General features: G+C 35.1%; 1 long non-coding RNA gene across 2 annotated transcripts; it reads left to right on the top strand.

The window, feature by feature from the left end:
* Positions 1-451: 451 nt before the first annotated feature.
* Positions 452-8,843, top strand: LOC123067247 (uncharacterized). 2 transcript variants are annotated; one of them, XR_006431530.1, is made up of 2 exons: positions 452-569; positions 7,162-7,335. It is a non-coding gene; the product is annotated as an uncharacterized lncRNA (long non-coding RNA). The 2 variants fall into 2 exon arrangements; XR_006431531.1 differs by lacking the exon at positions 7,162-7,335 and adding an exon at positions 8,332-8,843 and having other exon boundaries at positions 460-569.
* The last annotated feature ends 6,445 nt before the right edge of the window (positions 8,844-15,288 follow it).

Below are 15,288 nucleotides of genomic sequence, written 5' to 3'. Positions count from 1 at the left end.
ATATAAATTAAATTAAGCAATGTCTAACATTTAAGCAAGTTAAATTAAATTTAAATTAAATGAATAAGCAGTGGTGAATATTTAAGCAGCCTTGGCATGTATGTACGCATACACTGATACAAGGATTCCTAAAGAAGAGCTACCTATCTGAAGGCATGAAGAAGTGCATCGCTGGCAAGCGAAGAAGAAAAGAAGAGCCAGCCAATTATTCACCGAGAGACAATGCCACGTGAAGAAAGCAAAGATTCCTGAAGATTGAAGCTTGTCGGCACTCTCTCGCACTTTTCTATATTATTAGAAGGACACGCGTGTACCCTAGTAAGACACGTATGCATGCTACCGTGTGTAAAATAAGTGAAGGAAGGCTCCCGAAGGCCACCTTGCAGCCACCCCTCACGGCTATAAAAGGAGACGCTGGGCTCAACAACAAAGACACACAAGAGACGGGAGAGCACGGAACACTCAAAGCATCGAGACTCTCCACCAGAGCACCACTTCCTTTGTAGTCTAGCCACCACCATCACTAGTAGAATAGCCAAGAAGGCGATTAGTTCGCCAAGAGTTTGAAGGTAATTTCCTAGTTGTGTGTAATCCCTTCGGGGCCTCCCGAAAGGGAAAACCATATGTAAATTATGTTGTTGAAATAATGTAGTTTCTTGGTTTCACTTAGTGCTTTTATTTATGAATTTATGGGACGAGTTCTTATGCTAGGGATCCTATAGGAGAAACCTCTGCGTGTGTAGTTCTCTGTGTAGCCAGAGTGGCGTTTGAATGAGAACCTTGTGGCCGTAGAGAAGTGTTCCCTTCGGGTGGAACTGCCTGGGAAGACGATAGGAATTTACCCCATAAATTTGCAATTAAAACTGCTAAGTGAACGTAACTAGCTACATCATGCAACATAATGAAAAATATGGTGAGTACTGAGTAGGATTTTACACCTTTGCGCACATCGCCGGACGAATTGTTGGCCTCGCCAGCCTCTAAATAGATCCTGCATTAAATATATAATCAAGTTAGAACGTGAAGGTAATCATATTGAATTAAATATTGTTGTGAATAGTGGAATACTATTCCAAATAGTGTACTCAATAGTGGAGCACTATTGTGAATAGTGCCCTACCTAGTGAATAGTAAATACTATTCAAGATAAAAAGAATACCTGTCTACCACTTCTACCTAATCCCAAATTAACTTAATATAAATCTAATCACATATTAAGCTAAATAAAAATTAATATTTTCCTATATATTGTTGGTATCAGGTCCAGCGTTTAATCATTGAAAGGTTAAAATATTTAAACTTAGAAGTTAGCGCAGGTAAAGTAATTAATACTAAGGAAAATCTAAATATAAGGTGTAGAGTAAATCCTTCTGAAGAGCATATCTGGCATTCATCTCATAGCCAGTTAAATACGGTTGTCGATTTGATATATAACTTTTACATATCTTGGGGAAAAAGACAAGATAATTTAGACCAAAAATTTGAAAGTTTATTCAAAGAATACCAAAAGCTTGCTGATAAGTATTCAGGTTTGAATAATAAAATTGATCTAGCTTTACATAAGCTAGAGGAAGCAAAAGCAAGACAGAATACAGTTTCCAAGAATAACGATTATATTAAAGAAGAAGTGTTATCAATAGGCCGTTACTTAAGTAAAGGCAAAGAGTCACTCACGCGCACTGATTCAAGACAAGATATACTTGAAATAAAAAAGTTGGTGCAAGAGGTTAAAACCTTGATTATCTCATAATTATATGACCGAATATACTCAAGCATTAAACGAGGTAGCTAAATACCTGTCACCTCCTGTCGGGTTTTCAGATCACGACTCTCCAAAAGAAGATTCCAAAGTAATAATAAGACAAAATAACACAATCATCCAACTCTCAATTCAAGTATTAGATAAGCTAAAAAGTGTGCAAAGCAACAAAGAAATTGTGTTATCATCATCTGGAATAGTTGCCTCTACTAGAAATATTAATTCAGAAAAATGGACGTATCTAAAGGCTTCCTTAGACGAGACAAAACTCTCCAATTAGTAAGGCAAGATTCAAGACCTCTAGCTATGAAGCATAGGCTATCTTGCAAAGCTGATGATATTGATAGCATTGAAGAAGTTATAGATATACAAAGAGATCTAGAAAGATATCAAAAAGATACCCTGAGAAAAATAAAGCCGCAACAAGTATACCACATGGGAATGTTTGAAAGTAAGAGTGGTCTATACAGAATATCTCGAGAAGTAGAATTAAGCGTGTTAACACATCCAGTAGATTTAAGAATTGTAAGCAAAAATATTGAAAATGAATTAAAATATTGTGGTTACAAATATATTCATCAAGGCATGTATATCATAGGAGTCAAAGGTATGACAAGGAAGAAATTAGGTGCGAAGGTTTTGATAACTTTATTAGACAGAAGATGGGAATCTGTAGATAAAGCAGCATTAGGATTTTTGGAAGGAGACATGAATGAAAATAGATTAATAACCTATATAGCTCCAGACCTAATGATGCCCGTAAAAGAATTTATTGAAAAAATGAGTTTTGGTTTCCAAACTAAAGGTTATGAAGATTTTAAAAGAACAAATTTGCTAGTAAGTATAGAATTTATAGGAAGGCTCACTAATAGAAGTAGCTCCAGATATAGAGTGAATGTGAATGATGTAATTGATAGTATGCAATCAAAAGGTATTAAATTTATGAATCCTCTTAAAATTGGCTCTGAAGAAAGAGCAGGAGAAGAATGGAAGATAGGAGAATTAATAGAGAAAAAAGAATTAAAGCAACCTGAAAACTACATAAGCTATCAAAATTGTGAAGGAAGTAGCAGTATTCGATTTATGAACTATAAAGCTGCATCAATAGAAGACTCTGAATCATTTATGTCAGAATCGGAAATTAATGATGATAAGAATAAAGGTATATCTGAATGTATGGAAAAGGCTAATTTAGATGATGAAATAATTCATTGGGAAAAGAAGCTAAAGCATATTGAATGGGAATATAGTCATTCTATGACAAAGGATTGGCCAAAAATTAGAGAAAGAGAACTATTTATCATCAGAGAAATTGCAAGGTTAAAGAAACTAAAAACCCATAAAATGTCTGCCACTAGTAGTTCCAGCATGGAGGATAAAATTATAGCATCCGCAGAAAGAAAAGCAAATGCTATTATTAATAAAAATTCTATCAATAATAATAATAATAATAATAATAAAGATAAGAATATTATTCAAAAAGAAGTAATTGTTAGTGAAGAAGAGCAATGGGATATCAATAATAAGTTATTATTAGAAAGTTATGAGGAAGAGGAAGAATTAATAAAAGAAATGTGGTTAGAAGATGAAAGATATGATGATTCAGAACAAAATAGTGATTTCTATAACTCACTAGATGATGTGGGACTACATAATTTAGAGAATGCAATGGAAGCCATGGAAGTAGAAAGTAGTGGTAAAAGAAGAAGGGGATATGGTGAATCATCTGTAAAAAGAGAAGGAGAAAGAGAGAGACCTACCAGGACAGCTGGACAATGGCCTCCAGAAAAAGATGATTACCAGCCTACATATATCCCAGGACAATATAGATACATGGGTACTAAAAGAAGAGATTTTGAAAAACCAGTGCAATTCCAAAATTATAAAAATGATGGTGCTATATTAAACCTAGCAGCTCATGACCCAATAGATTGGCCGAATATAATCAGCATATGGAAAGGTTTAATAGTACAAAAATATATACAAAATCAGTATAGCATAGGCACTAAGGTAGAAGATATGTTAACATATCTTGAAACATTTTTAGGAGAATCTGTAAAAGTTCTTTGGGAACAATGGGTAGAATCATACCCTAGTCAATATGAAGAATTAAAAAGGGCAGGAAGTAACCCTAATAACTTTGCGAATGTTATCTCAAATATGATCATAGCAGAAGATCCTGAATTAGGACATACCTCATTGCAAAATGAAAGGTTAAGAGAAATAAAAAAATTAACATTAACTAGCTGGAAAGGTATTAAAGAATTTTCTCAGCATTATTTGTATAATGCTACTACTGCTAAACAAGGTTTTAATGTAGGCGTAGTAGAAAGATATTTTAATAAGTTGCCTGACCCCCTAGGGTCAATAATATTTGAAGAATATAAAAAGGAAACGGCGGGAAACGTGGTAAATATATCTCAAGCTGTAACATTTGTTTTCAAACAATTAAGAAAGGTATGTACTAGTATTCAAGCCCAAAGATCTATGAAGAAATCAGATTATAATTTTTGTAATAATATTGTCCAAATACCACTTACATATGGAGAAGAAAGGCATAGGAAAAACAAATATTATAAACCACAAAGGAGAGATAATAGAAATTTTAGAACAAAGAAAAGATATTTCTTAAGAAGATCAGACAATAGAGCCCCATTCTTGCATAAAAGAAATGTAAGAAGATACAATCCTAAGAAAACCTATGATAAAACATGCAGGTGTTTCATATGTAACTCACCAGATCATCTAAGTAGAACTTGCCCTAATAAAGACCAGAAAAGATACTCTAGCAAATATGAAGAACAAGAGAGGGTGTTAATTATAGATAGCGTTAATGAAAATATATTAGTATGTGATGATGAAATAAAAGACGATGAGTCAATATATTCAATTATAGAAACAGATGAAGTAGAAAATGAGGCTCCAGAATATGAATCAAGTGAAGATGAAATAGACCTAATAGATGACTTAGCCGGTTTAAAAGTTGAAATGATGAACCAAGTAGATTGTGAACATGATTGGATTAGAGGAAAAGGTGATTATAACATAAAATGTGCTTTCTGCATATATTATCCAAGCCAAGATAATAGGTTTACATGTAGCTTGTGTTTAAAACAAGCATGTGCCTCATGTCTAAGAGCCAATAATCAAAAGTGGAGACAAGAGATAGAATTAGAACCAGAAGAGCGAATATTATCCAGTAGGGTTAGAAATTTAGAAAATAGAATAAATAAGCTAGAAGCAGAGCTAGAAAAACTTAAAGATGAGTTAGAAAATAGTAAAGAGGAAAATGATAATGTTCCAAAAAACACAGAATTGAAAGATGCAATTACTAGTTTTGGAAACAAATATATTGTTCGATTACCATTCAAAGAAGTGTTAGGAATAAGGATCCCAGTTAAGATTGTTCTGAAGCCAAATATTTCATATAAAGTACTGGCACTATTAGATACTGGTTGCACTAAAAATATCATCCATGATAAATATTTTATGAGATGTCCCGAAATAGTTGAAACTATAGATGATAATAAAGCTGAAGTATCTACCGATATGTCAGGAATAAAGAAGATCCATAACCAGCTAGCATATAATATTGAAGCTTACATAAATGGCACAAAATATATAATAGATGAAATTACAATAAGAGATTTGTCAGTAATAAATGATGACATGATAATAGGGTTAAGATTTTTACAACAATCTTTACAAACCACAATCATACATGAAGAGGGGGTAACATTTATTCCTTATCAAGATAATGTTCCATACATATCTGAAGTGCGAAAACAAAGAAAGTCCTTGCAAAATGTAGAAATATCTAATGTAGATGATGAATATAGCACAAGTCCAGATCCCCTTGAATTCTGTAAAGACGAAGAACTTAGTGAGACCATAGAAGAATATCATATAGAAAATACATGTACTGAATGCATTGGGTTGCAATCATTCTCTCCAAACTGGTATAGAGATATAAAATCCAAAAAGGATATAGATAAGATTGTGCAAAGACTAGAAAGTATAAAAATTATTGGAGAAATACCAATGAAACATTGGGATAAGAACTCTATAGTTTGCAAAATAAATATCATAAATCCAGATTATATAATTAAGTCAGGACCAATAGAAGCAACTCCTAAAGATATCGAAGAATTCAAAATGCATAGTGAAGAGTTATTAAAGTTAAAATCTATAAGAGAAAGCAGAAGCCCTCATCGATCTGCTGCTTTTATAGTTAGAAATCATGCTGAAGAAGTTAGAGGTAAATCTAGAATGGTAATTAATTTTAAAAGGCTTAATGATAATACAGTTGACGATGCATACAACATACCTAATAAACAGGAATGGATTAACAGAATACAAGGAAGTAAATATTTCTCTAAATTCGACTTAAAGGCAGGATTTTGGCAAGTAAAAATGGCTGAAGAATCTATTCCCTGGACAGCATTTACTTGTCCACAAGGCCATTATGAATGGCTAGTAATGCCATTAGGCCTAAAGAATGCACCTGCACTTTTTCAAAGAAAGATGCAAAATATATTTAATGAGAATCAAGCATTTATATTAGTATACGTAGATGATTTGTTAGTATTCTCAAAATCTTACAAAGAGCATATAGCCCATCTTGAAGTGTTCTTTCGAAAGGTAGAACAAAATGGGCTCATACTGTCCAAAAAGAAGATGGAAATCTGCAAAGAAAAAAATAAATTTCCTTGGTCATGAAATAGGAGAAGGAAAGATATATCTACAAGATCATATTGCAAAGAAAATATTAGATTTTCCTGATAATATGAGTGATAAAAAGGTTTTGCAGCAATTCTTAGGAATTGTAAACTATGCACGAAACTATATAGATAACTTAGCAAAGCTAGCAGGACCTTTATATGCTAAATTAAGAAAAAAATGGTCAAAGATACTTCAATTCTGAAGATATAAAATTAGTAAAGGCCATCAAGGAAAAGGTCAAGAATTTAAAACCCCTAGAATTGCCTCTAGAAGACAATTATTTTATAATTGAGACAGATGCATCTAAGGTAGGATGGGGTGCGATACTAAAACAAAAGCCCAATAAATACTCTCCAAAGGCAGACGAAAAAATATGCAGATATGCTTCAGGAAGTTACAAATTAAAGACGGTAAATAATATTGATAGAGAAATTCTTGCAGTTGTAAATGCAATAAATGCATTTAGGTTATATCTAGGATTTAAAGAATTTACAGTACGAACAGACTGTGAAGCCATATGCCGATATTACAATAAAATTAATAGTAAGAAAAGCTCAACCAGAAGATGGGTCTTATTTGAAGACACCATAGCTGGGAATGGTTATAAAGTTATTTTTGAGCATATTAAGGGGAAGGATAATGCCTTACCTGACATATTTTCTCGTGCATCAAATTTGCAGGAATGAGGAAAGGATTATTCGCCAACAAGGATGAATATCTCTTCTTTGGAGAAGAAAATAGGCTGAAAATGTTTCAGCCAAATACATTCAATTTTAAGCCAAAATCCCATATTAAGCTCGATGAAGCTCAAAGATGCATATTGGATAACTTTTGGTTCCAATATACTCGCAAAAGAGAGGAACAAGGATATTTTTTATCAATTCTCAACAGTTTGGCTGAATATTTTAATGAATTAAACAAAAATGTGCCAAAGCCAGCAAAGGTTGAAATACCAAAAGGAGAAACTCTATATCTCATATTCGATGGAAATAAACCTGGCATATATTTGGAATGGGAAAATATTGTGGTTGAAAAAATAGATGCAAAAAGAAATGGACAAGATTTAACATTCAAAAGATATTACAGTATAGATGAGGCCTTACTCTGGGCAAGGAAGGTATTAGGACCAGATTATTATATTGACCCAAAGGCCAAAGACTATATCCAAATGAAAAGAGGCATACCTGCTTCACCAACTCCCACAAAGGGGGAGGCATCAAGCTCAAAAATTATAAAGAAGGAAGAATCCCCAAAATATAAGACATATCAAGAATGCCTTCTAAAGGGGCTTGACCCTTTAGACAGTGAATACATAGATCAAGAAATGGATAAAAGGTTTGAAGAATTTTCAAAGATAATAAAGAAAGAATTAAAGGAGGAAATATTAAAAGAATTAAGGCAAGAAATGGATGAAAATTTTGAGGAAATAAAGAAAGAATATGATGAAAAATATGATTTCAATCTGATAAATGATGATGATCATATGGACATAGCAGGGCATGGGCAGCGGCCAGAATAAAGCCCAAACTGCATATATTGATACTGCTATCAATTATTCGGGCGCGGAGGACCTATAACCGACCCGAATATTGATAGAAATTCCCATAATAGATCCTTTAAATATTGATAAGGTATTATCAATTATATGGGCAGGGAGGACCCCCCTGTAAAAAAAAATAATAAAATAATATCTATATATATAAATTAAATTAAGCAATGTCTAACATTTAAGCAAGTTAAATTAAATTTAAATTAAATGAATAAGCAGTGGTGAATATTTAAGCAGCCTTGGCATGTATGTACGCATACACTGACACAAGGATTCCTAAAGAAGAGTTGCCTATCTGAAGGCATGAAGAAGTGCATCGCTGGCAAGCGAAGAAGAAAAGAAGAGCCAGCCAATTATTCACCGAGAGACAATGCCACGTGAAGAAAGCAAAGATTCCTGAAGATTGAAGCTTGTCGGCACTCTCTCGCACTTTTCTATATTATTAGAAGGACACGCGTGTACCCTAGTAAGACACGTATGCATGCTACCGTGTGTAAAATAAGTGAAGGAAGGCTCCCGAAGGCCACCTTGCAGCCACCCCTCACGGCTATAAAAGGAGACGCTGGGCTCAACAACAAAGACACACAAGAGACGGGAGAGCACGGAGCACTCAAAGCATCGAGACTCTCCACCAGAGCACCACTTCCTTTGTAGTCTAGCCACCACCATCACTAGTAGAATAGCCAAGAAGGCGATTAGTTCGCCAAGAGTTTGAAGGTAATTTCCTAGTTGTGTGTAATCCCTTCGGGGCCTCCCGAAAGGGAAAACCATATGTAAATTATGTTGTTGAAATGATGTAGTTTCTTGGTTTCACTTAGTGCTTTTATTTATGAATTTATGGGACGAGTTTTATGCTAGGGATCCTATAGGAGAAACCTCTGCGTGTGTAGTTCTCTGTGTAGCCAGAGTGGCGTTTGAATGAGAACCTTGTGGCCGTAAAGAAGTGTTCCCTTCGGGTGGAACTGCCTGGGAAGACGATAGGAATTTACCCCATAAATTTGCAATTAAAACTGCTAAGTGAACGTAACTAGCTACATCTGATGCAACATAATGAAAAATATGGCATTCACTTAGCAGTTTTAATTGCAAATTTATGGGGTAAATTCCTATCGTCTTCCCAGACAGTTCCACCCGAAGCGAACACTTCTCTACGGCCACAAGGTTCTCATTCAAACGCCACTCTGGCTACACAGAGAACTACACACGCAGAGGTTTCTCCTATAGGATCCCTAGCATAAGAACTCGTCCCATAAATTCATAAATAAAAGCACTAAGTGAAACCAAGAAACTACATCATTTCAACAACATAATTTACATATGGTTTTCCCTTTCGGGAGGCCCCGAAGGGATTACACACAACTAGGAAATTACCTTCAAACTCTTGGCGAACTAATCGCCTTCTTGGCTATTCTACTAGGATGGTGGTGGCTAGACTACAAAGGAAGTGGTGCTCTAGTGGAGAGTCTCGATGCTTTGAGTGTTCCGTGCTCTCCCGTCTCTTGTGTGTCTTTGTTGTTGAGCCCAGCGTCTCCTTTTATAGCCGTGAGGGGTGGCTGCAAGGTGGCCTTCGGGAGCCTTCCTTCACTTATTTTACACACGGTAGCATGCATACGTGTCTTACTAGGGTACACGCGTGTCCTTCTAATAATATAGAAAAGTGCGAGAGAGTGCCGACAAGCTTCAATCTTCAGGAATCTTTGCTTTCTTCACGTGGCATTGTCTCTCGGTGAATAATTGGCTGGCTCTTCTTTTCTTCTTCGCTTGCCAGCGATGCACTTCTTCATGACTTCAGATAGGTAGCTCTTCTTTAGGAATCCTTGTGTCAGTGTATGCGTACATACATGCCAAGGCTGCTTAAATATTCACCACTGCTTATTCATTTAATTTAAATTTAATTTAACTTGCTTAAATGTTAGACATTGCTTAATTTAATTTATATATATAGATATTATTTTATTTTTTTTTATTTTTTTACAGGGGGGTCCTCCCTGCCCATATAATTGATAATACCTTATCAATATTTAAAGGATCTATTATGGGAATTTCTAATTTTTTTTATTATGTATAGATGAGTTATTGGGTCTAACCCGTTAAGAAATAGGTTTATATTTTGCGTTATATCTCAGTGTTAATAAGAAAATAAGTTTCCATATGTGTGTTCGTGATGCATACCCGTACGAACTTTCCGAAAGTAATTGATGTCTGCCAATTGAATACCTTCCAAAAAAAATTGCATGGCGTGGTATACCATAGCAATGAAATATCTTCCAAAGATGGGCATGTCATCAATGGGCCATCGTTTGAACAAATCAAACCGAAATAATTTTCCATTGTACCTTCCAATTTTTTTGCATGGCATGTCCTTTATGGAAAGGGTATATAACTACTCAATCAAATACCTTTCAAAGGTGTGCGTCTAATTAATGGTCTGTTATTTCAAACCGAAATGATTTTCCATACGTACATGCATGCTAGGAGCAAGTTAAAATATAAAGGTATTTTGTCACTACGAATTTCTGTAAAAATCATCAATTGTTGAATGTTATCTATTTTATTAGTCTGGGTTTTGTGGGTATATACCTATAATGAAAAATATTTGATGTTCATTTATTAGTCTGGTCGTGTGTGGGTATGTACCTACGATAGGCGCAAATTAAAATATAGAGTTATTTTATCATTACGAATTTCTTTTAGAAAATCATTGTTCTTTGAATGTTATTTATTCTTTTAACGTGGGTATATCATATAAGATGATATTTAATTGTATTAGTGGTTACATCTTCAGGGTATATCAAAATACGAGTGCGTAATTCTATTCCTTCTAGTACTAGCGCACTTCTATACGTTGGAATATGGAGTAGAGAAAATGATTAGGAAATGTGAATGTAAATTTTAATGGATGGAATATTAGACAAGCACTACCGAAATCATAGATTTTGCCCAGTGTCACGCCTGTTGCAAAACACTAGGAAAAAGGAAGATACTCTGGCAAAACGGACGTTCACCGAGTTCCTGCTGCCTTGGTATTAAAGTCGAAACAATTGGCAAAAGGACGACACTTGACTAACACGACCTTAGTGTAGTGTTATGCAAAAATGAAATGAGTGTGAAATCGAAATGAGTGTGAAATCATAAAGATCTTTGTTGCACTATTACTATCAAGGGGAACAATGTGTCTTCCTTAGGTATGCAATGCCCAGGGATGGAGTATGTACCATTTTTATATGTTTTGTTTTGACTGTGCATGACTAATTGCTCCGCAATAAATCAATTTGTACCACATCAATTATATATTTACTACGAAATTTAAATTTTGTAAAATAAATTTGTTTTGACATTAATTTATATTAATGTGCCCAATACCATATAAATATCTACTATTTTTGCAAGAAATATAATATATTTTTTAATTAGATTAGTGGTTATTTCTCTAGGGTATATGCAAAAATTGTTGTGTTATACGTATGCATTTTTAGTATGACGTCCGTTCGACATGCTACCAGAACTACCCAACTCATTTAGCAAGCACTTTGTGTCTGTTCAATCTAAGTATCATACACAGGTAGTACAAATCTTGTTGATCGCGGAGCCATTCCAATGCAAAAAACAAACAAGAGTAGGGAATCATAAATATCATTATCATAATTCTAATAAATTGGAACCATGTGTCTGCTCCTGTACAGTATCGTAATTTTGGGATGAAAATTACCTAGCTTTACATAATACGTTAGGTGAATAACTAAAGATCACCACATGTGGAAGTATTATATGACAACAGGTTGCACCATGCGGGTAGGAACTGCTGCATAATTTCATGGTCATTCGATAGGTATCTCTCGACGATAATTATAGAAAGTTGCAGGTATCTGATACCTATTATATAACAACCATGTAGGTATGCATCGTGCGTGCACTACATACTCACAAAAATTGGTGGATTCTAAGTTGACTATACGAACTTAGGTATGTCATAGTAAGATCGTTGTTATATGCCTTTTAAATTTGTATACAACAAATTTTAGGTTTGTCAATTATGGTTTGGTGCACATAAGGAAAAAGTAAATAATAATGCAATGTAGTGTGATGATGGCGTATAATACTACATGGTTCACCAATTTGTTCTCACTGTATATATAGTTCAGTCATGGGTACCAGATATACCCAAATGAACGTAAAAGTAAAATCCACAATTAGATGGTATTTTCTCTACTACACTTCATTGCTGGGTATGAGATACCCATGAAAAATAAACCATACAAAAATGCAGTAAATCCATATTGGTTTAGGAAATTCAAAAGACTGTGTACTAGTGTGTCGGTGTACTATTACTAAGAGACTTTGAGTATGGTCGTTGGGCACATCACAGTATGAGTATCATACATTAGGTATACGACACCATGTGAATCTAATACAAGTAACTGATACCTATTATATGAAAATTTGAAAAGTATGGGAATGTGACTCATTGTAATATATAAAATTTTACAGAATACCTTAGTGTGTTGCCCAAAATGTGTGTCATACAACCCAAATTACAAGTACCAACGCACAATTAGAGTTCAAAGATGAAAGGAGATCACATATCATTTGATACACATGCACGATCATATTACATCCCAATTTTCGTGACTAATATTTGCTATCGCACTCAAAATTGCAACTACAAATGCAAGAACCAAAAAGAGAAAGTATACAATTAAATAGAATGTATCCTCATTCTCTACTTTCGCATACTGATTGTGTCCGACGTTGTCACACAAAGCCTTCATTGTCAACCATCCAGCACATCTCAACATTAACTTAGCGGCTCTATGTCCTATAGATCATTTTTTCATAGATCTATCACAAGAGAGCCACGATAAAGTCAACTAAAAAGAAATTAAGAAATGAAACAATATCCAGTTAGATGAACCAAAAAGTTATGAACACAAAGGAAAATGAAGGAATAAATTACCAGATATATTGAAGTATCCTCGCTATTATACATCTATATGAAAAATGAGACGTGCCTTCCTATAAGAGGTATTCGTATAAGTCAAAAATTACAAGCACATGGCTAAGATCTGTAGATGAGACAAGGTTTGCGAATTACAACATACAGTTCAAGTCTCAGGTTTCACAAAAATATTCTGCACAAAATACATGAATCGCACATACCTCGCACGAATAAGACTAACATCGAGAGAGAAAAGAGTCACATGATATTTTTTTATATTCATCTCGAGGTCACAGCTGAGTTATCCGGGCAGTCGTAGTCTCCATGGTGTATTCCTCGATTATGGCCGTGTGCATGGCAAGGTAAAAGTGTGAAAAACCAGTGGAGATGCCTGCAGTTCAAAAATAAATAGGTAAATTGCTATAGATGTAATGGAGCAAAAACAGCCGGCGAGCACTATCGGCGAGCACGGCGGTGGCAATGGCAAGCATGGCCACGCAAGATATTCTGGTGTAGAAGAAAATGAGGGAGAGGTGAATCACGTATCACATAGGTATGCAAATGCGTGCTTGTATTTGGTCCAGGTTCAATTGCTAGGCAAATTATGGCAAGTACGTGGGCTCTTTATTTGGTAAACAATCAAATTGGAGGGCATCTCTCATATTTGGAAAGAATTGAATTAATGAGCAACAACATTATGCGAAAATCATGGAAGGGAATAATCCATGCTCATGCAATAATATATGTAAGGTGAGAATCATATCACAATTGGGCCGCGAGAAATATTTAAACATGGCTAATGAATGCTGTTAACGGGTGTAACAATCGAAACCCGATATGCATTGGCAGGATCGTGGATTGATCCAACGGCTGATACCCTAGGTGCCCAGGCACCTAGGTGTCCCATATATTTTACCTATATATATATATATATATATATATATATATATATATATATATATAGAACCAATCTTTTTAAATGTGGGAAAATAAGAAAACAAAAAGCATAAGCTTCGGTGGATGATTTGTAACATAGTGTGTGTATGCGATATCTGAAGTTTATGGTGTGAGAAATATCCTCATGGTGGTTTCTACTTTATGATTATGCATGACAATATAATATTCTAGAACATACAAAATGTCTAGGAGAACACTACTAGAAAGAACCCTAGCAGTAGCACAGGTTAAACGCCTAGCAGTAGCGTGAGAACTCGCGCTACTGGTACTGTGCTACAGCTAACTTTTAGTAGTAGCACTGGTGCCTCTCGCTGTCGCTACTCATATGTAGAAGTAACACGTTTTAGAATACCGCACTACTACTAAAAGCTGCAGCGCCACTATTTATAATGTGTTAATGTTGAGGCCGTGCTACTGCTACACACTTACCCCACTCTACCGTTATTTTTTTTGCAGCGTATTTACTCTGTATTTGTACATGTTTTATACAATAGTTTCTCTCATATCATACACACAATAGTCTCATCATATTATACAGATACAAATCTAATCATATCATACACATACAACTAGTCTCATCAAATCATGTCATCATCGTATTCAATGCAACACAAATGATGCCTCTCATCATCATTTCGAAATAGCGATACAGGTTATGACATGTCTCGAATACATGCAACTACACTGTCATCCATCTAAACAATGATATAGAAGAGAAGAGTTATCACTATGAGCAAGAGCAGAATTATGCAGTACATGAGGCGCCGGTTCAGATTCCTTTCTCACGCTAGCCTAAACCTCGAGTAACTAGCTTCCGCTTCTTGTTTTTTATCGAACCCTTTCTGGCTGCCCCCTGAGAACCCTGACACTCTGGCCACTCATCGTACACTCTCGGAACCCTCCCTATGTACACGGCATAGCACTTCTTCGCCATCAAGGACCTACGTACCTGTTAGAGATGCATCTTCATCAAGCGAATTCAACAGTAATATGCAACATAATATACTTGAGCAACATGAAGAGAAAGAGTTAGCAAATAGATGCAACATATAGTAAATATAATCTACGCAGGTTCATTGTACCCAAACTATTTTACTAGATGTATGCAGGTTCATTGTACCCAAACTAACTAACTAGCGTTACACAAGTTCACCAGGACCGTTTACATCATAAAGTTTCATCGCTACAGAAAGTACATATTCAAACGACACATTATCATCAGTATCATCAATCATTGAAACTTCCATCCATCCATATCCGGGAGGATGCAACCTAGCTTCGTGAACGGCGTTAGGTCCAAACATTGTAGGCATATGCGAGTTCGGACGTTATCTCGCGATATAGGGCCATGGTAGAACATCCTGT

The sequence above is a fragment of the Triticum aestivum genome, chromosome 1A (genome assembly GCF_018294505.1).
Source record: "Triticum aestivum cultivar Chinese Spring chromosome 1A, IWGSC CS RefSeq v2.1, whole genome shotgun sequence".
Taxonomy (NCBI): Eukaryota; Viridiplantae; Streptophyta; class Magnoliopsida; order Poales; family Poaceae; genus Triticum; species Triticum aestivum.
The sequence above is the reverse complement of the archived record's forward strand: the minus strand, read 5'-3'. Positions and strand labels throughout refer to the sequence as shown.